Raw genomic sequence first — 23,135 nt, 5'->3', positions numbered from 1 at the left:
ACAGGTGGTGTCAATTTGAGCCCCAATGTACAGGAAAGTAGGCCAGTGGTTATGATGTTTTAGGAGGGACTTTGTCCTTTCATTCAGATTTGAGACTGAGAAAACAAGTTTCTTTCTTGACTTCCTTCCCATTAACTAGATCCTTTTTTTTTTTTTTTTCTAGCCTACCCTTCCATATTAGCCCTTTGAGTATTTATCTAAGTTTTGTGTGGAATGGTCTGTGCTTCAATTTCTCTACTCCTCAACCTTAAAAGACCTTATATCCTAAAACTCTTGTGGCCATTACAACCCGGAGAGGCACATGCCCTTGGGGCACCCATGACGGCTGTACCTGCTTTACCCTCTAGCTCCTGCTTCTCTGGTTTTGGCTCCTTGAGATTGGCTTTACCTTTTTTCAGTTTACTGTATGTTTTTTGATACATGCTATTATGTTTAATCCAGCCCTTCTAGGTGTTATCTGGCAGGGGAGATTTTAAGCTTAGTTATTCTATAATGCTTTATACCTATTCTTCCTTTCAATAAATATTTATTGACTATGTGCTAGACTGCTCCTGTATTTCTAATTTATTCCAAAAGAGTCTGGTAAGTATAGCAACCACCAGTGTATTTGCACCATTAGGTGGGGGCGGGGTGGGGGACTTATTTTGACAAAGAAATCTAATGACGTGGTAAATGATGGCTATGAACAGATTTAAGGTGATCACAAATTTCTGCAGACATTTTCATGAGATTAGCCCATTAGGAAGCATTAAGGGGTATTTATATCACCCTTAATTTGAGGCTCATTTCCGCCACATCAATCTCTATTGGTTAATAAGACATGAATCTATAATGCTAATGTATCATACATTTACCAAACCAAAACCAAACCCAGCACCGTCGAGTCAATTCCTACTCATATCGACCCTATAGGACAGAGGAGAACTGCCCCATAGAGTTTCCAAGGAGCACCTGGCAGATTCAAACTGCTGACCCTTTGGTTAGCAGCCGTAGCACTTAACCACTACGCCACCAGGGTTTCCATCATGCAAATAAGTAGAAATAGAATCTCCTGACTTTTTAAAAAAATTGATCAATGAAAAAAAACTAAGGTTATGGGGGAATCTCCTAGAATGCAGCTGGTACTTAGCGGAACTGGAAAGACATCAGGCTTTACCTTCTCTCTTCTTTCTATAAATATCTCTTTCAGACTTCATAATCTTTCATCTCCTTTGTCTGCTTCTTTCTCCACTTTCACCTGACTGCCTTCTCAGCTCACTCATCTGCTTCAATGGTCCCATCATGGCTGTTTAGAAATGGCAGCCCCAGCCTTCTTATTTGGCTCCATGGCTCACTCTATTGGCTTTGTATAGTACAAGCTTTACAGTTTACAAAGACCTGCACAAACATTATATCATCTAAGCCTGACAATGTAGTCACGTAGGCCGGATGTTGTTATCTCTAATTTTTTAAGGAAAAAGCTGAGACCCATCAAGAAGAAGTACTTGGCCAACATTACATAGCCAACAAGTGGCAGAGCAGGGACTAGACCTGAGTTTTCTGATTTGAGACTCATGCTCTCTTAGGAACCCAACTCACATACAGCTGCCACATAAATCTACATTCAATTGGAATTTCAGTGTCTGGAAAAATTGGATTTCTAACACATCAGTGAGCTCCCATTTTCTGATATTTCTATTAAAGAATAGTAGGCCTGGGATTTTTCTGTGAGAATGGTGGCCTAGGATTATACAGTTTAAAAAATTGGTGTGGGCTTTGTGAATGTTCTGAGGGTCTGCCTACCAGCCATGCTTGGCCATGTCTGGGAGTTTTGTGACGGGTTACAAGTGGTCAAGGGCTTGTGAAAACATAAACGTTTTACTAAGCTCAAGCCTGAATGGAAAAAAAAAGTTCTGAGTAAGAGTCTGACTAATGGCTCTGGAAGAAAGTGAGCAGTGTCTGAGACATTTCCATCCACCTTTTGGCTAGAAAAGTTCCTTTCCAAACCCCACAGCCCCATGCATTTGACTGTGTACATCCGCCTATGATGTCGCCCATTGATGAAGTCTTTACTGAACACCTACCATGTTCCAGGGGCTGTGATACTGCTGTTGCTGTTAGTTGTCGTCGAGTCAATTCCAGCTCATGGTGACCCCATGTGTGCAGAGTAGAACTTCTCCATAGCTAGGTCTGTCTTCCGAGGTGCCTCTGGGTAGGTTGGAACTGCCAAACTTTTATGTAGTAGTCGAGAGCCTAATCGTTTGTGCCACCCAGGGACTCTGCTAGGGGCTGCTTTGTTGCCGTTTTTGCTAGTTGGCGTAGAGTTGATTCTGACTCGTGGTGACCCCACGTGCTACAAAGCAGAACTGCGCTCCATGTGGTTTTCTTGGCTGTGACCTTAACAGGATCAGATAGCCAGAGCTTTCCTCCTGCGGTCCCACAGAGTCGGTTTGAACTGCCAACTTTTAGGTTAGCAGTTGTCCACAAACCATTTGTGCCATCTAGAGACCTTTCTGGGCCTGCTTTGTTGTGGTGTGCTGTTGAATTGACTTAACTCATAGCAACCCTATATGGCAGAATAGAACTTCCCCATAGGGTTTCCTAGGCTATAATCTTTAGGGAGCAGATTGCCAGGTCTTTCCCCAGTGGAGTCCCTGGTGGGTTTGAACCACCGACCTATTGGTTAGCAGCCGAGAACTTAACCATCGCACCACCAGGGCTCCTTCCAGGGGCTGCTAGGTGCTGATAATTATAGGGAGTGCTACAAAGACACACCAGACAAGGTCCTACCTTTAAAGGAACTTCTAATTCAGTCAGAAATATGACAGCACCATGACTGAGCTTACAGTCTCTAAAGCCAGGCTGCCTAGTCAAAATTCCTGCTCTACTACTTACAACTAACAAGCAACCTTGGATAAGTTACCTAATGTCTTTAAGCCTTAGTGTCTTCAGCTGTAAAATAAGGCCAATAAATATGCCTACCCAATGATGCCTATAACTCACGGTGTTGCTGTGGAGGTTAAATGAGGTAATGTGTCTAAAGGACCTGGCAGAGAGTTAAAGGTCTAAATAAAAGTTATATAACAGAATGAAGAGAAGTAACTGATATAAAATCTTAAAAGTGGTTTGGGATATGTGGCTTAGAAATGAGGAGCTATAGTGATCGAGAGAGGGGAATGGTGGTTTTGAGTTGGGTTCAGCTATTGGTGCCACCAGAATAAGAAGGCTTTTGAAGGATTGGCAGGTGGAAGAGACTGTACAGAGGCCTCCAGAGAGGGGAACAGCAGGAGGAAAGGTGTGAAGGCGAGAAACAAAGATTCATATTAAGGGAATATCATATGTTTATGAGTAGGACTAGAATGTAGGGTACAATGCAAGGGTTTTAATAAGTACAATTATTATAAAAACCCAGAAACTTTTATTATAAGTATTCCATATTTAACACTGGTACCTTGTGAAGAGCCTTTTAATTATCACATAACCCCAGCAACACACGAAACCTTAAAACTAACTGACCAGATATTCCTTCTTGGACAAAACCCCACCTTGAGGAGAAATGGTTGGGAGTAGAATCTAAACTGAGTAGGACAGTGAGGAGCCAGTAAACAGAAGGTTCAAATAAAAGTGGGGGAGGGTAATAAAGGAAGCAGTTCTCAAACCCCTTTAAAGCCACATTTTTAAAACATTTTGCAGTACAACAGAAGAGGAAGCCCTAGAGGCATGAGTCTTGGCCAAGATATCCTTGCCCATTTTACCCTTTGAAGAGTAGAGGAAAACCTATTTCACTGAAGTATAACCTCCAAAAAACCAAACCCACTGCACCACCAGGGCTCCTTCCAGGGGCTGCTAGGTGCTGATACGAATCCACCAGACACTCCTTGGAAACCCTATGGGGCAGTTCTACTCTGTCCTATGGGGTTCAACTCATAGCAAATCCATAGGACAGAGTAGAACTGCCCCACAGGATTTCTAAGGCTGTAAATATGTACGGAAGCAGACTGCCACATCTTACGCCTGTGGAGTGGCTGAGTGGGTTCAAACTGCTGACCTTTCAGTTAGCAGCTGAGCATTTAACCGCTGTGCCATCAGGGCTCCTTCGCTGAAACATAAGCAAAAGTGTTACCGGTGGAAACCCCCGGTTTTTGTTTGGCATGACTGGTATTCGTCAATAAACGAGAGACGGAGGTGGGAGAACAAGAAAGGCACCTTTATTTCATTGTACAAGGAAAAGGAGCCAGTTGGAGCTGTTGTTGCCAAGACTGCTCCCCAAGGGTAGGGAGGCAAGTTACTTTTTAGGGGTTTACAAGTAGGGAGTTCATACAAGTTACATCAGCAATATCATACTACGCAGGCCCAATGGGGTTTGCATATAACTTCTATACAAAACCAGGATTCAAATGCAAAGCTGAGGGTGAGGAAACCCAGCAAAGGAAACAGGACCTTTAATACAACACTGTTTGGAATTAAGCCAAGCAAAGAAAACAGGATTTCCAACACAGTTTTTTTTTTTTTTTTTTTTAATGCTTACTATCGCAAAAGTATCACAGAAAAAGAACCCAGTCCATTCAGAGTTATAAGAAAAAAGAGACTAATGAGCATAATAAAAACCCTAGTGGTGTAGTGGTTAAGAGCTACACCTGCTAACTAAAAGTTTGGCAGTACGAATCCACCAGACACTCCTTGGAAACCCTATGGGGCAGTTCTACTCTGTCCTATGGGGTCGCTATGAGTTGGAACTTACTCAACGGCAACAGGTTTGGCTTGGTTTAGGCAATGAAGATCTCTAGGAAGACATGCCCATAAAACAAATGAAAAATTAAATTTAACGTTTTATGATGAGCGAAAAGTATTTAAGAAAATGAGAGAAGCTATAAACCTAAAGCATAAATCAGGATTATAATATACAGATGAGACGATTGGGCGAAAGGAAGATTTAAAAACAATTCACTCAGAATTCAGTAAATAAAAACCATTTTTCTTTTTTAAAAAGAAGAACTATTTCAGAAATGAAAACTAGAGTGAATATAAGAGTGAATAACACGAATAATGTCATAAGAGAAATAGAAGATAAAAAGGACGAAAGTTAAAAAGCAATCAAAATAAAATGGACAACGGTGAAAAAAGATATGAGAGAAAGTCATGTAGAAGATATAAAAGAAAAGTCCAGTCTGTATATGAAAGAGGCCCCAAAGAAAAAAACTGAAGCAATAGAACAGAATAAATACACAATCATTATGAATTTTAATTTACCTCTCTCTATAACTGATAAAACAGGCAGAAAAAAATAGTAAATACCCAGCAGATTTGAATAGCAATTGATAAGCATGACCTAACTAACATACGTAGAACATCGCACCCATGTACTAAAGAATATACCTTCTTTTCAAGTGCACATAGAACATTTACCTAAATAGATGACAGACTAGACTCTAACACAAAATAAGTCTCAACAAATTTCAATGGACTGGAATTTTACAAAGAACATTTTGTGACCCAGTGGATTAAGCTAGAAATCAATAACAACAACAAAATCCCAGCGTGTTTGTAAATTAACCAGTACCTTTCAAAATAACACCTAAGTTAGGAACTAGAAAATACTATGAATTGAATGATTATAAAAATATGACCTACCAAAATGTGGGGGATGCAGCTAAAATCGAACTAAGAGGCAAATTTACGGTCTTAAATGCATACATTAGAAAAGAGATATTTAATAACAATAATTAAAGTATCCATCTCAAGATGTTAAAAAAAAGAACAACAACAACAAAAATTAAATCCAAACAGTGGAGAAAAGAAATAACAAAGAGCAAAAGTTAACAAAATAGAAAACAAATTTGCAATAAAGAAAATAATGCTGTAAGTTGGTATTTTTTAAATACCTAATAAAATTTATTAACACCCAACAAGATGAATAAAGAAAAAGAGAGAGAGAAAAAAGAGAAGACACAGATAACCACTATCAGGAATGAAAAAGTGGACGGCACTGTAGAGTCTACAGATGTTAAAAAAAATTATAAGGTACCATGAGCAATTTTATACCAATAAATGTAACAATTTATATAAAGGAGTCTTGGTGGCACAGTAGCTAAGTTCTTGGCTACGAACTGAAAGCCCTGAAGTTCAAAGTCACCAGTCACTCTGTGGGAGAAATATGTGGTAGTCTGCTTCAGTAAAAATTTATAGCCTTGGGAACCCTATGGGGCAGTACTCTGTCCTATAAGGTTGCTATGAGTTGGAATCAACTCAACAATAACGGGTTTATATAAAATTAACAAATTTCCTGAAAACAATAACTTATAAAAACTGACATGAAAATAAATAGAAAATCTGAGTAATGCTATATTCAGAAAACAAATTTTTAAATTGAGGTTCACATATGATAAAATGTATCCTTTTAAGGTGAATTTAATTCAATTCAGTGATTTTTAGTTTCAAAGTTGTCCAACCCTCATCATTATCTAATTCCAGAACATTTTCATCATCCCCCAAACAAATCCCATATGTATTAGCAGTCACTCCCCATTCCCTCCCTGCTCCCAGACCCTGACAAACACTGATTTATTTTCTGTCTCTGTGGATTTGTAGATTTTGGAAATTTCATGTAAATGGAACCATACAATATGGGGCCTGTGTGTCTGGTTTATTCTACTTAGCATAATAATCTCAAAGTTCGTTCATGGTGTAGCATGTATCAGTACTTCATTTCTTTTTATGGCTACATAATATTCAATTTTGTTTATCCATTCATCAGTTGTTGGGAATTTGGGTTGTTTCCACTTTTTGGCTGTTTTGAATAATGCTGCTGTGAACATTTGTGTACAAGTTTTTGTGTGAATGTATATTTTCATTTCTCTCGGCTATGTACATAGGAGTGAAATTGCTGAGTCATATGATAACTTTTTTTTTTTTTTTAGTGTTAACTTTTTGAGAAACTGTTAAACTGTTTACCAAAGTGACTGTACCATTTTACATTCCCATCAATGGTGTATGAAGGTTTCAATTTCTCCACGTCTTTGCCAACACTTGTTATTATCTGTCTTTTTGACTATAGCCATCCTAGTGGGTATGAAGTAGTATCTCATTGTGGTTTTGATTTGCATTTCCCTGATGACTAATGAAGTTGAGTATCTTTTCATGTGCTTATTGGCCATATGTACATCTTCTTTGGAGAAATGTCTATTTAAATTATTTGCCCATTATAAAATTGAGGTTTTTTTTTTTTTATTGTTGAGTTGTAAGAGTTCTTTATATTCTGTATACTAGACCTTTATCAGATATGTGTTTTGCAAATATTTTCTCCCATTCTATGGGTTGTCTTTTTACTTTTTAAATAGTATCCTTTAAGGCACAAACTTTTAAAAATTTTGGTGAAATCCAATGTATCTGTTTTTTTTTGTTTTTGTTGCTTATACTTTTGGTATCATATTTAAGAAACCACTGACTAAACCAAGGTGATGAACATTTACATCCGTTTTCTTCTAAGAGTCTTATAATTTTAGCTCTTATATTTAAATTTATGATCCATTTTGAATTAATTATATGGCATGAGGTAGGGGTCCAACTTCACTTTTTTGCATGTGGATATCCAGTTGCCCCAGAATCTTTTGTTGAAATGGCTATACTCTCCCCCATTGAAAGGTCTTTGTACCTTGTCAAAAACCAATTGGTCACAGTGAGTGGGAGGGGGAGATTGGAAGGTATTGCTTAAAGGGTAGTGAATTTCTGTGAAGGGTGGTGAAAACATTTGGAAACAGACAGCGATGATGATTGCACAACCTCAGTGCTCAATGCATGCTTAACGGGGGTTCCCTTAGATGAGTTCCAGGAAACTCAAACCCACCATGTCCTAAATGGAACTCTTCTCTTTGCCTTTTGAACTTCTCTTCCTCTTTTCAAGGATGACTCCCATCCACTCCCAATCACCAAAGCAAGAACCCATGGAATCATCTTTATTTGCTCCTCCTTCTTCTTGCCCCCACCATATCCCATCAACTGTCACGTACTAGCTAGTATATTCACTTGACTTCTTGAGTTTGTATCCCCTTTACTGGACCTGCAGCCTGTGTCCTAGGTCAGGCCTCCCATTCTCCCATGGCCCGTTGCACAGCCCCTTGTGTGCAGATCCTCCCCTGTTCAACAATCCCTACCACCTTCTACGACTTCCTATCACCTAAAGGATAAAAGTCCAACTTGGAAAGCGAACCAAGTAGGAGCCAGACAGCTAAACAACACAATCTTGGGACAAGGGAGCAGGTAGTGGAGGAAGAGTGCATATTATAGAGACTGAAGGATTGAAGAGCAAATTTAAAAATATGGTTTTTTTACTTTGGGAAGACACTATTAAGCACTTAACGTACATTATGCCATTTGATATTTACAAGGACCGTATGAAGTAGGTATAATTATTTCTATTTTGCAGACAAGGAAACTGAAGTTTAGAGCGTTTACATAAGGTCACATAGTAACTGACAGGGCTGGGATTTGAACGTAGGTCTGTCTGAGCCCAGAATCCATGCTCTTAACCACTAGGTGGCTTTCTTTGCAATGTTGTCCACAGTCAGTCCTGGGCTAGAGCACAAGAGCAGTTATTGCCTTAACAATCTCTAGCTGTTTTTTTTCCATTTCCTGGTCTTGACTGGTATTTTGCAGATGAAGAAAATGATGCTAAGTGAGGTCCTACAGCTTGCCGGAAGCAAACTGAAACTCTGACACAGACTGACCCCAGTTTTCTGGGAAAGACATCTGACACGACGGATGTGGCACTGGCCAAGGCATCAGGAGACCCGGCTTCTAGGCTGGGTGTTCTCATTTATGCACAAACAAGCAGTGTTGGGAAAGGTTCCTAACTTCTCTGAGTGTCCACATCTCCATGTGTGCCCAAATTAGACCCATCTACATTGCAGGGTTATAGTGAAGGTCAAACAGTTCTGCCTGTCAAAGTACTCAAGGAACTGGGAAGCTTGCAATTTGTGACTAAAGACTCCTCTGCAGACTTCAGGGAGTCCTCAGTGCTATCCAGCACAGCAATGTAAAGGAGTGAAGATAGTTGCTCTGGGTGCCCAGAGAAGGGACTAGAACCATTAGGTAGAAGGAAGAAAGAGGCAGATTTGAGCTTAGGCAAAGAAACAACTGTCTTAACATGTTAGAATTGTTCTATCATGAAATACACATCCTTTGTAAGTAGTGAGCCCCCCATCATTAGAGAGAGGCAAGCAACTATTGGAGGGTGCCCACTGGGGGAGGAGATGCAGTACTACCTAATCTCAGATTTAGATTCTTTTTTTTTTTTTTTTTTGAGGAGCTCTGCTTGTAAATATAAAGGGAAGTTGAGTTTAGAGATTTTTATATTTGAAAGCTTGCAGTCAAGAAGTGAGAGAAGATTCTAAAAGATGGAGGAACTAACAGACCATCATTCGAACCCTCCCCAAGAAATACAACAAGGAAATGGCACTTGGCTTTGAGTCAATGGCACTCTGAATCAGAGAGAAGAGGAAAGCAGCAGGGAATTGCGAACAGGCAAGAATCAACAAATCAATAATGAGTCGCGTACTGTAGGAAAATTGCTTCTCCCACCATCCCTGCCCCTCCCTGCAACTACACAGGCAGCTGGCAGCTGTGAACTGGGGAAGTGGCTCCATAAAGAGCATATTTCCCTAACCACCACATTTCCTGCCTGTACAAAGAGACTGGACCCCAAGCTTCTGCTCTAAAATCAACAAGACTGACTTCCCCAGGGGTCCATTTGGAGTGTGCCAGCTCTTCCCTCACCAGGACACTGTTGTCTGCAAGCCTACCATGAATTGCTACAGAAGGCCTCTTGCAGTGGAGTCTGCTCTCATAGTCAACACTCTACCTGACTCCCTGTGCACCCCATAGCTCAGGTCTTTGAAACCAATAAGACAGACCTCCTGGGGAGTCAGTTTGGGGCTGGGTGTGCCCCTTTCTGGTATGCACTGAGGACTGCTGTCTGAGGCTACTGAGTGGTAGGAAGCAGACATCTGCAGTGGAGGTTAAACCCACAGCCAACATACTATGGGGGGAGGCTCTGACACAACAAGGCAGACATCACTAGGAGTCCATTTGGAGTGTGACAACTCCTTCCCCAACCAGATACTGTCACCTACAAGTCTGTAGTGAATTGTTACAGAAGGCCCCTGGAGTGGAGCCTACTCCCATAGTCAGCACTGTACCTGCCTTTCTGGGTACCCCAGAACTCAGGCCTCTGAAATCAAGAGGATAAGCCTCCCCGGGGGTCAGTGTGGGTTAGCCTGACCCCACTTCCAGTTGGCACTGAGGACTGCTGTCTGAGGCTGCTGTGTGCTAGGAAGCAGGCACCTTAAGTGGAGTCTGAATTCATAGCCAACAGTCTACCTGAGGGGAGGTACTGATAGCAACAAGGCAGATCTCCATGGGGATCTGACCCGAGTGCAACACCCCCTTCCCCACCTGGTAACCATTGGCTGCAAGGGGGGTTCAAACTGCTGCAGAAGGCCACTGGAGTGGAATTTACTCCCACTGTCAGCACTCTGCCTGAGCATCCCATAACTCAAGCCTCTGAAACCAACAGGACAGACCTTCCTGGGATCAGCTTGGGTCTGTCTACTTCCCATTCTGGTTGGCACTGAGGACTGCTGACTAAGGCTGTTGTGTGCTAGGAAGCAGGCATCTTAAGTGGAGGCTATACTCACAGCCAATATACTATGGGGCAGGCTTCGATAGGAACAAGGCAGACCTCTCTGGGGGTCTTTTGGAGTGTGATTACCCCTCCCTCAACAGGTAACTGTTGGCTGCTGGACTGATATGAACTCCTACAGAAGGTTCCCTACGGTGGAGTCAGGAGGAGGGTCACCTAAGTGGAGGATGCTCCACCAACAACCACAGGGTCACTGGGTCTCTGAAAACAAAAAGACAGTTCTCTCAGAGGTCATTCTGGGGAGTGTCAGCCCCTCCTCCTCCTGAAATGAAGGAAATTCTGCCTGTGCTTCCCCTGAATGGCAGCTCAGACCTAAGCAGCTCCCACAGAGCAGGAAAGGCAATCTCAGGCAAAGCTACAGGGCAATCCAAAAGTGGACTCACTGGGTGTGGGTATTCTGACTAAACACACTGTTGCAGAAGTAGAGATGGGAAGGCAGTAATAATCACAGAGAGGGGCCTGTACCCCCGGTGGACAGATTAATTAGTACATGATATCTCGCCTGAGTGGCAGTGCCCCCTGGTGGAGAGACTGATCACAGTGTGTTCTCTGATGTGACTGGGAGAGACTGAAAGTCAAAAAACGAGATCTGGAATTTTCAAACTCCAATTAAACCAGGGAGGGCGAAGGAGCTATCACATACAGGGAGAGGAAACAGTAAGCAAAGCTGAAGGCTCTGCCAACCTAAGAGATTCTTGCAGAAAATAGTGAGGGTGAAAACATCAAATACTGGGAAAACTGAGAAGGTTAAAGCCCTCAAAAATTCCATGCCTCAACAAAAAATCACATGACACACAAGGAACAGAGAAACAGTTCTTTAGCCCATCCAAACTAACATGACAAAGGGAGTGAAAGTGCATCTTCGGATGATCAAATAATGAAAAAAAAAGGAAGAATATAATACAACATTAAACATAATTAAAGAACTAAGAGAAAGCACAGCTAAAAGAAATAAGGAAAATAATGCAAGAACAAAACTACGATAAAAAAAAAGATATGGCAACTGAAAGGAATAATAACTGAAACAAGAAACACAATAGAAGGATTTACCAACAGATTTAACCAGGCAGAAGAAAAAAAGCAGTGGATTAGAAGATAGGGTAGTTAAATTACAGATGCTGAAGAACAACAAGAATGGAGGCTCAAGAAGACTGAGCACAGTTTAATGGAATTATGGGACAAGAACAAGAGACCTAATATATGCATCATGGGGATTCCAGAAGGAGATGGGAGAGTGAAAGGAACACAAAGAATATTTGAAGAAATAATGACAGAAAATGTCCCCAAGGACGTGAATTTACAAATCCAAGGAGTTCAAAGAACCCCAAGTGGGTTAAACCCAAAGAGATCTATACCAAGACACATAGTAGTTAAAATCCATTGCCACTGAGTCAATTCTGACTCATAGTGACCCTATAGGACAGAGCAGAACTGTCCCGTAGGGTTTCAGAAGAGTGCCTGGTGGATTCAAAGTGCTGACCTTTTGGTTAGCAGCCATAGCTCTTAACCACTATGCCACTAGGGTTTCCAAGTTAGGCTCTCAAAAATTAAAGATAAAGAGAGAATCCTGAAAACAGCAAGAGAGAAGCAGTCACATACAAAGGATCTCCAATAAGGTTAAATGCTGATTTTTCCTCAGAAACACTGGAAGATAGAAGGCAAGGGATTGATATATTTTAAGTGCTGCAAGAAAGAAAGAAAAAAACTATTAACCAAGAGTACTACACCCAGCAAAACTATCCTTCAAAAATGAAGGTTAAATTAAAATATTCGTAGACAAACAGGAGCTGAGAGAGTTCATATCCACCAGACCAGCCTCCCAAAAAAGCACTAATAGGAGTTTTATAGACGGAGGGGAAAAGACTCTAGAAAGTAATTCAAAGCTATACATAAAAAGAATGATCCCTAATAAAGGGAAATGCATGGACAAGTGTAAGGGCTAGTAATAAGATATTCATGCTTGATAATTTTAAATGTTTTGTCTCTCATGTTTTCTAATAACAAATGTATAAAAGGCAGAACATATGAAATATAAAGACATAATTAGTGATAACAACAAAAGTGGTGGGGGGAGAGGAATGGTACAGATATAGAATTTCTTGTATGTTACTGAAGTTAAGTTGTTACCAACTTACCCTAGAATGTTATAAATACAAGCTCTTATATGTAATACTCATGGCAACACTAAGAAAGTGTATAAAAAACATACTCAAAAGGAAAGGAAAAGGGAACCAAAAAAGGCTCACTACAATAAACCAGTGAAACACAAAAGCAAGCAATACTAAAGGCCAAAGACAAAGAAGGCTTAAGACACACCCCCCAAAAAATAACAAAACAGCAGAAGTTATGTCTTATCAGTAATTACAGTAAATTAAATGTACTACATGCTCCAGTCAAAAGGCAGAGAGTGGCAGAATAGATTAAGAAACATGATCCAACTATCTGCTGTGTATAAGAGACACACCTTAAACCCAAGGACACAAATAGATCAGAAGTGAAAGGAGGAAAAAATATTCCACGTAATTAATAACAAAAGAGAACTGGGGTGGCAATCTTAAATATCACACCAAGTAGACTTTAAGACAAAATCTGTCAAAAGAGATAAAGATGGACATTATATAGTGATAATCAATTAATCAAGAGATTTAACAATCATACATATATATGTACCCAACATCAGGGCACTTAAATATATAAAGCAAACACTGATAGAATTGAAGGAAGAAATAGAAAGTACTACAAGTACTACAACAATAGTCGAAGACTTCAATACGCCACTTTCAATATCGGACAGAACATCTAGAAAGAAGATCAAAGAGGAAACAGAGGACCTGAATAACACTATAAAACAACTAGGCTTAACAGACATATATAGACCACTCCACCCCAAAACAGCACAATATATACTCTCCTCTAGCGCACATGGATCATTCTCCAGGATAAACCACATTTTAGGTCACAAAGCAAGTCCTGATAAATTTAAAAAGACTGGAATCATACAAAGTATTTTCTCTGACTACAGTGGAGTGAAGCTAGAAATATATAACAACGACAACAAAACCCTGGAATATACATAAACGTATGGGAATTAAACAACACGCTATTAAACTACCAGTGAGTCAAGGAACAAATCAAAAGAAAAGTCACAAATTTCAGAGTCAAATGACAAGGAAAGCACAACATACCAAAATTTATGGGATGCAGCGAAGGCAGTACTCAGAGGGAAACTTGTAGCAATAAATGCCTACCTGAAAATAAGAAGAAAGATCTCAAATCAACAGCCTAACTTGACAACTCCAGTAACTAGGAAGAGAAAGCAAACTAAGCCTAATCTTACCAGAAGAAAGGAAATAACAAAGTTCAGAGCAGAAATAAATAAAATTGAAAACAGGAAAAAACACAGAGAATCAATAAAACCAGAAATTGGTATTTTGAAAAGATCAATAAAATAGACAAAACTTTAGGTAGACTGACAAAGAAAAAAAGAGAAAAAATGTAAATAACCAAAATAAAAAATGAAAGACAGGACATTACAACTGATTCAACAAAAATAAAGAAATTTATCACAGAATATTATGAACAACTGTATAGCAGCAAACTGGATAATGATGATGAGATGGACAGATTTTTAGAGGTACACGACCTACCCACATTGACTCGAGAGTAAATCGAGAGTCTCAACAGACCCATAACAGGACGTAGAATCAGTGATAAAAAATCTCTCAACAACAACAAAAAGTCTTGGACCAGATTGGTTCACTGGGGAGTTCTACCAAACATTTAGAGAAGAATTGACACCAATACTGTTTAAACTCTTTCAAAAGATAAAGAAGGAAGGAATACTCCCTAATCCATTCTATGAGACAAACAAAAACCTGATACTAAAACCAGACAAAGACATCACAGGAAAAGAAAACTACAGGCCAATATCTCTTTTAAATATATATGGAAAAATCCTCAACAAAAATACTAGGGAACAGAATCCAGCAGCATATTAAAGAGCCATACACCATGACCAAGTGGGATTTATCCCAGGAATGCAGATGGTTCAACATTAGAAAATCAATGAAAGCATTCACCATATCAATAGAACCAAGGAAAAGAACCATATGATCATCTCTATGGATGCAGAAAAAGCATTTGATAAAACCCAACATCCTTTTTTGATGAAAACCCTAAAAAAGATTGGAATAGAAGGGGATTTCTCAATATGATCCAGGGCATATATGAAAAGCCAACGGCCAACATTATACTTAATGGAGAAAGACTGAGAACTTTCCCCTGAAATTGGGAGCAAGACAAGGGTGCCCACTTTTACCACTTCTATTCAGTATTGTATTAGAAGTCCTAGCCAGAACAATAAGGTAAGAAAAAGAAATGAAAGATATCCAGATTGGAAAATAAGTAAAATTATATCTGTTTGTGGATGATATATAACCCTAAACCTAGAAAATTCCACAATGGGCTCAAGCATAGCAATGATTGACGGAATGACACAGGGAAGTGTTTTGTTTTGTTGTACATAGGGTCACTATGAGTTGGAACTGACTTGACAGCACCTAACAACAATTCCAAATAGAAAATAGAAAATTCCAAATAATCCATAAGAAAACTTCTAGAGCTAATAGAGGAATTTAGCAAAGTTGCAGCGTACAACCGTAGAAATCGGTTGGGTTTCTATACAATACCAATGAGAAATCTGAAGGGGAAATTAGGGACACAATTCCATTTATGATAGCATCTAAGAGAATAAAATACCTAGGAATAAATCTAACCAGGGATGTGAAGGACTTACACAGTGAAAACTATAAAATACTGCTGAAAGAGATTAAAGAAGGCTAAATAAATGGGAACATGTTCAATGCTCGTGGATTGGAAGAGTTAATATTGTTAAGATGTCAATACCACCCAAAACAATCTAGAGATTCAACACAATTCCAATAAAAATTCCAATAGCCTTTTTTTTTACAGAAATAGAAAAACCAATCCTCAATTTTATATGGAATGACAAAGAGGCCCCAAATAGCTAAAGCAATGTTGAGAAGAACAAAGTAGGAAAACTCACACTTCCTGATTTTAAAACAAATAGTCTTATATGGCTACAGCAATCAAAGCAGCCTGGTACTGGTGTAACAATAGCACATAAACCAATGGAATATAATCGAAGAGTCCAGAAATAAACCCACACTTCTTTGGTCAACTGATTTCTGATGAGGGTGCTAAGTTCGTTTGATGGGGAAAGGAGAGTCTCTTCAATAAATGGTGCTGGGAAAATTGAAATTTCCACATGCACAAAAATGAAACAGGATCCATTCCTCACACCATACAGAGAGACAAATTCAAAATGGATTAAGGACTTAAATGTGCAAATCGAAACCATAAGATCCTTAGAAGAATAAACAGAGGTAATGCTGTCAGGCTTAGCTTTCAACAATGGATTATCTAGTATAATAACAAAAGCACAAACAGCAAAGACAAAATAAATAAATAAGACTTCATAAAAATAAAAAATTTTGTTCATCAAAAACTTTACAAAAAAATGAAAAGACAAGCTACCAACTGGGAGAATATTTTTAGAAACCATACATCTGACAAGAATCTAATAACCAAAATACACATATAAAACTCTGACAACTTAACAACAAAAAGACAAATAATCGTAAAATGGACAAAGGACTTGGAAGGCATTTCACAAAAAAAGACATTCAAATGGCCACCAAACACATGAAAAGATGCTCAGCGCCATTAGCCATCAGAGAGATGCAAATCAAAACCACAATGAGATACCATTTCGCTCCCACTGGAACGTCTAAGTTAAAAAAAAATAACAGAAAATAATGAATGTTGGCCAGTATGTGGGGAAATTGGAACCTTTATTCATTGCTAGTGGGAATGCAAAAGGGTACAGATGCTGTGGAAAGCAATGTGGCAGTTCCTCAAAAAATTAAAAATGAAACTACCATATAATTCAGCAACTCCCCTCCTAGGTGTATACCCAAAAGACTTGAAAGCAGAGACTCAAAAAGAGACTTGTGCACTAATGTTCATTACAGCACTATTTACAATAGCCAAAAGGTGGAAACGACCTACATGCCCTTCAACAGATGAATGGATAAACAAAATGTGGTACATACATACATACAATGGACTACTACTCAGCCGTAGGAGAAATGAAGTCTTGATACATGCTATGGTGTGGATGGAGCATGAAGACATGCTGAGCGAAATAAGCCAATCACAAAAGGATAAATATTGTACGACCTTACTTATATAAAAAGACGAGAAAAGGCAAATGTATAGTTTTTTAGTGGTTTCCGGGGTGGGAGTGAGGGTAAAAGGGAGTTAACGATGTTGGAAAAACCGCACTGATTAAGGGTTGGGTTGCACAGTCAATTATCGTGATTGCTATCAATAAAAAGGTGAATTGGCGAAAGTTGTATTATAGATGTATTCACAACATCAGCAGTAACAACAACAAAAGAACAGGCGCTGACTCTGCTTATATGCAACCAAAAACTTCATGAGATTTGGTTCCTTGGTTTTGAGGTTCGGGGTTATGGTTTCATGGGACATCCCAGTTAATTGATCTAATAATGTATTCTACTTCCTAGCTCGTTTCGTAGGGTCTGGCGTCTTTTTTTTTTTTTAAACCTTTTTTTTTGTGTCTGGGGCCTTAATAGCTTTCAAGGCGCAATAGTTAGTCTCTACTGGCCTGGAGTAACAGAGGAAGAGGGGGAGTCAGGAATAGGAGGAGGATATGGAATGTGTGGCTAATCGCCTCCATGAAAAACTGCCTCCTTTGCCATCAGACCAGGAGAACTGGATGGTGTTCAGCTACCATTTTTGAAGATTTTGATCAAAGATTCCATAGAAGAATTCTCAGCAAGAGAGAGAAAATGCAGAACAGAATTTCAAACCCTCGTAGAGTCCAGACTTCCTGGGGCCATGGAGTTTGTATGAATCCCTGAAACTATTGCCCTGAGATCATCTTTAAACCTTAAACCAGAAATATCACCCAACATCTTCTTAAAACCAAACAATAGCTTAAATTGACTAGTAAAAAAGGTCTGCCTGGAGCATTATGCTGTTTTAAGAACTCTCTATATGGGATCAAACTGACAACATCAACTTGATAGGAACATTAGAAAGCAGTGAGTTTATGTTAATGGAGGAGGAACAACTCAGAAAAAGAGGGTGAGAATGGTTACACAACTCAAAGAATATAATTAATATCACTAAATTGTACATGTAGAAACTGTTGAACTGGTATTTTGCTGTGTACATTCTCAAAAAAAAAAAGTGAGGGAAAATGCTATTTTAAGTTTACCAGCCGTCCCCCCTCCCCCCCATTTAATTTGGGGTAGAGTCAGAAGACAGAATTTATCTTTGGAGCAAAGACTGAACTTTTGTTATAGAAAAAGAACATTAAAAATGGGCATTAGAGAAGCAGAGGAATAGGCGAGACCCCGAAGGGCCTCTGGGGACAGGAACGATCTTGAATGGAAGCTGGTCTGAGTGGGAAATGAGTGATGGAGGGATTTTTCCTGAGATTAGGCCCCCCCAGACAAGGCTTCAGGGCCTGGCCTCCAGCTGAGGGCTGAGGGAGTGTGGTTATCTCCTCTCCCACTAGGGCTGGTAATGCACCAGGCAGCAGGTGTGAGAGGGTGCTGAGTCAGTGGCTGGTGAGTCTTGAGTCTCCTTGGAGGTGTTGAGTCAGGAGACTCCGTGTGCATCAAATCCAGTGAAGCCTTCTTTGCTGTGGTCTAAGTCCACCTTCTACCAGGCCAGAGGCAGAGTGGGAATAAAAGGTGGGCTGAGCAGGGACCAGCAACGTGTGGAACTTGCCACCTTTCCTCAGGGGCTGGCAGAATTTACCTGGATGGGGAAAGCTTGGATAAAGCCTGAGTTCCTCTGGTCAATTTGATAAGGGCTTGGATGAAAGCAAATCGGTTCATGGAGGGAAGAGTGATCCCTTAGAGTTGGAGAAGGACAAAGGATTCCATGAGTCTAAGGCACTTCAGAAGGAGGACATCAGTAGAACGGTCCATATTGCAGAAAGACTTGTATGAATCTTTCATTTTCCTTGGAAAGAGTTTCCATCAAGAGAAATGGACTCAAGACAGTCATGTTTTTGTTTCTTGCAACCCCAAACCAGCTTCTGCCAATTTCAGAGTGTTATTTTTCCATAAATACACGCACTTGGAGAGGGTTATTAGGACTAGGAGGAGATGGAGGAGGTGGAGAGAGCGATAAGGAGGTAGGAACATCTCATTCCAGCACTGGAAGAAGGAAAGAAGGCCAATAAGTGGTCCGAGGAGATTTTGGATTTAAGCAAAGCGAGTATCACTGAAGCCTATTGGCTGCCCAGCAGCAAGGGGCTTTGAGAGGGCAGGCAGGACCAGCAGCAGCCCAAAGCCCACATTCCAGAATGCTCACACTTTGCAATGGGCCATCCTCATTCTCAGAGCGCGGCAGCCCCAGGAACCAGCCTCTCAGATCTTATCACCCACCGTCAGAGTCCAGTTAAGAATTTTATAAAAATTTGTGAATGCATTACGTTGCATGCATTCATTTCCAGAAAGCAGCTGGTGGGATGAAAAGTGGATGAGGGCCTGTTCCCATCCCTACCTCCCCCCACTAGCCCTTGATCTGCCCCTGCACCAGCCCCCGGGTAAATGACGCCATCTTTTTTCTCTCTTTCCTGGGACACAGGCCCTGGGAGCAGCTACGCACCTTGCTTTCCAGCTTCCTGGTGACCCAGCTGCTCTTGAAGAAGCTAGCGGGCCAGGCCTTGGGTGGGTGGGATGAGCCACCAGCCCTCACCACAGGGCACTGCTGTGGTTCTCCAGGCGCTCCCCTGTGACTCCCCAAGGGCTGTACTGCACGCACCTAAGACCTCTCAGGTAAGGGGCCCAAGTCACCTTGTATGTGAACTCCAGAGACCCTTCATTTAAATAACAGGTGTCTTTGATCTCTGACTTCTGGGCAGTAACCTTCCAGTCACAAGATCTGAGGAGGTCATCATTCCAGCCATAGTCCGAGTTCCAGACCTGCACCCTTAGGGGTCCCCTCGTGGCCAGGATCACCTCCCCAAAGCCCAAGGGTGTCATCCACCTGGGGTTGTCATTGTTCCATATGGTGCCTGTCCTCAGCTGCTGGTCACCAAAGAAGACCTCACATGGGTGTGTGTGACAGCGACACTGTCTCCCCACAGATTCCACACTTGGATGATGGTTATGTCCAGCTACCTGGGCCAGACCCCTCTGCCGAGGACAGCAGTCCTGGGTGGTGACCACCGGGCCATGGCATACGTACTGGCATGGGTCATCGGGGTTCTTCTGCTGCCCGGGGGGGGGGGGGGGGGCAGGGCCGGCTGCAATTCTTCCACCACGCCCTGTTCACAGCCTGCCTCAGGACCTCCTGCTACGGGTTGCGGGGAGGGGGCCCAGGAGTATGTGCAGAGGCTCCAGGCTGTAGTCCACCAGGCTGGGTGGGGTCTGCAGTGAGGCCACCCAGGGGGAGAACTACTCGGGCCCAGCCTGTTTCCCTAACAGTAGGTCATGAATGGAGGTGTGGTGGCCCCCAACCACTTTGGAATAGCGCTCCCTGCAGGCCTGGTAGAAGGAGCCTACCACCTTGTGCTACTGCTGCTTTTCCTCACAGGCCTTGGCTTCTGCTGAAGAGCCGGCTTTGCCACCTATGCTGACCGCGGCCTGGAGGCAGTCACTCACCCGGTTGTCCATGAGTGAGCCCTTCAAGGGCCAGCTTGCAGGTGCGCAGGAAAGTGATGGGTGAGACCCGGCACTCCAGCTTCACAGCCTGGATGAAGTGGGTGCCGTACTTAGAGATGAGCCTGAGGTAGACGGGCTCTGTGGAGGCGTTCAAGTCAGGGGGCAGAGTCCTGAGGGCCTCCGTGAAATCAGGGCAGAGAGGAGGAGTGTGCACTAGGCAAAAGCTGCAAAGGGAGAAAGCAGAGAAAAAAAAATAGAGACATCCATTAATTCATTTACACAAACTGATTGAGTACCAGTTCTGTTCAAGTTGATAAAAATGTATATGAAAGACCCTGAAAGTACTTTCCAATGGACTAAAGGAAGGAGATGAGCAAATGCCCCGTCACCTTTAGCGAGACAAACGCTGCAAAAGCAGAAGCGGCGCACTGCCCAGGGGGCTGGGTGTCTGGTATCAGCAGGAGGGTCGGTCAAGGCTCCATGGAAGAGCAAACATTTTAAGATGGATCTTGATGGACTCGTAGCCTTGATTTTGTTTGTTTTTTCCTGATTATCAAAGCAATAGTTGCCAATTTTGAAAATTTGGAAAGTACAGAAAAATCATTTGAATAATGTATTAAGCATTCTCCCATCCGAATTTTCCATCCACATCACCAAGAGCACTGACCTTCCTCTTAGTTACTGTCTGCTTGATTCTGACTCATGGTGACCCCATGTGGGTTAGAGCAGAACTAGGCTCCATAGGGTTTTCAACGGCTGATTTTTCAGAAGTAGATTCCCAGGTCTTTCTTGCAAGATGCCCCTGGGTGGACTCGAACCTCCAACCTTTTGGTTAGCAGCCGAGTGTGTTAACTATTAGCACCACCCAGGAACAACTCTTAGTAAACTAGCACTGCTCAATTAGCCTTGACCCAGGTGAGGTTTCCAGGTGGCATTTTGAGGGACTTTTGTTCTAGCCACCTAAGGCCTCCGTTTGTCCACATGTTTATGTCTGTATTGTCTCTCGTCGCAGATAGAAAGATGTTACTCCTTCCTCCTTACCAACATTACGCTCACCTTGACCTTTCCCCCAGCCCGGCAAGCTCCCCTGTGCCTGCTCACCTGTACAAGCAACACTCCACCAAGCTTGTGCTGAAGCTGTACTGGACCCAGAGCATCTTCTGGGCCATGAAGTCAGCTGCCTTGGAGTGTGAGACGGCCATGGTCACTGACGTGTTGACTCCCGACATTAGGGCTACTTTCAGCCCAACCCGCCAGTCATTGCATATGCTGCCAGCCACCTCCTGGACCACTTCCTCTGGAGAGCCGAACTTGGCATTGGCCATGTAATGGTGGCAGCTGGAGCTTTGGACATGCCAGTTGGTGAGTGCCGGGCCAGGCGCTGGAGGGTGCCCTGCTGCAGGGTGTTTTCACAGAGGGTGCAGGAGCCATCTGGCCACTGGAACTTATATGTGCCCCCTGGGAAGAAGCCTGAGCCACAGAGGCTGGTCACATCCATGTCCTCCCCAGCCAGCCATATGAGGGGTACAGACCTTTGAACATGGTGGCACTAGGAGCTGTTGGCCGTGCAGCTGTTGGCCAGCAACTGCAAGAGGAGGCTGCCCTGGAGGAGCACGCAAGTGGCCATGGATCCTCAGAGAGAGGCGACGCCATCTCCCATGGAGCTGAGTCCGGAAAGGCAACATAAGGAGATCAGGTATCTGTAGTTTCTCACCCTTTCCATACACTGCTCCAGTCCCCTTTCTAGCACTTCTATCTGCCGTCAGGAGTACCCCCGGGCAGGTCCCCTGTGTGGAGCTGTGGAGTGCACAACAGGAGCCAGGAATGGCTCAGCTCACGGTACTTAGGGGCTTTCAGGAAGGGAACAGGCTCCATTCTGGGGCAAGGGGTTCTTGGTCAAGCTGCATGACCAAACATCTCAGTTTGCCCGGGCGGCATCCTTTTATCAGTTTGATACCCTTTTGGAAGGAAACTTCCTTGCCGCCTCTCTTTAGGTACCTGGCTTCCCCACCAGCACTCACCTGGATTGTCCCTGACCCTGCTGCCAGGTGCCCCAGTCCAGTGCAGGGCACGGTGGAAGGAAGAAAAGAATGTGACTCATTTCTTCCCCTTAGCTTATGGAGACAGGTGACGTGTCAGGCCACGGGCTTATAGGGAGTATCTGTTGGAAGGCATTCCTGTGTATCTCTGTAGGAGCTGTCTCAACTTTTGTTTGGGACTACCTCTTGAAGAATTTTGACATAGCAAACAGCCTTGGAAGATAGACTCTTACCTCCCTCCAGGGCAGGGGCAGGCTTGTTTGCCGTCCCCTGGGGCAAACTCCAGGATGCTCAACAGTGACACAAACCCGCTGTGGGCACAGCATCCACCTGGGCCTGCCTCTGAATCACCCCGTGGGACTTGGGGGGCAAGGGCACCCACGTGAGCACGAAGCTCATGCTGCCTGCTGGGCTGTGAGCAATAAAGGCCTTGGTCTCTGACATAGGAGTTCAGTGTCTCCTGCCAGTACCTGTGTAAGACCTCAGACCCTCCATAGGCCTTGGCAGTTTTGGTGATGAGGATAGGATTGGAGAGTTGGCTTTCTGGAAAGGACAGGGCCCTATGCAGGCTGTGGAGTGGGGTATGAGAAGACCCCCAAAGATCTGATAACAAAGGCTATATCACCCAAATGGTGGTGAAGGCTGGGAGTAAGGATCCCACACCATCCTCCCTGTGAGCGAGGCTGTGAG

The 23,135-nt window shown here is 42.4% G+C and overlaps 1 pseudogene; it reads right to left on the bottom strand.

The window, feature by feature from the left end:
- Positions 1-19,494: 19,494 nt before the first annotated feature.
- LOC126059969 (perforin-1-like) lies at positions 19,495-22,844 on the bottom strand (annotated as a pseudogene).
- Between the last annotated feature and the right edge of the window lie 291 nt (positions 22,845-23,135).

The sequence above is a fragment of the Elephas maximus genome, chromosome 16, assembly GCF_024166365.1.
Source record: "Elephas maximus indicus isolate mEleMax1 chromosome 16, mEleMax1 primary haplotype, whole genome shotgun sequence".
NCBI lineage: Eukaryota > Metazoa > Chordata > Mammalia > Proboscidea > Elephantidae > Elephas > Elephas maximus.
The sequence above is the reverse complement of the archived record's forward strand: the minus strand, read 5'-3'. Positions and strand labels throughout refer to the sequence as shown.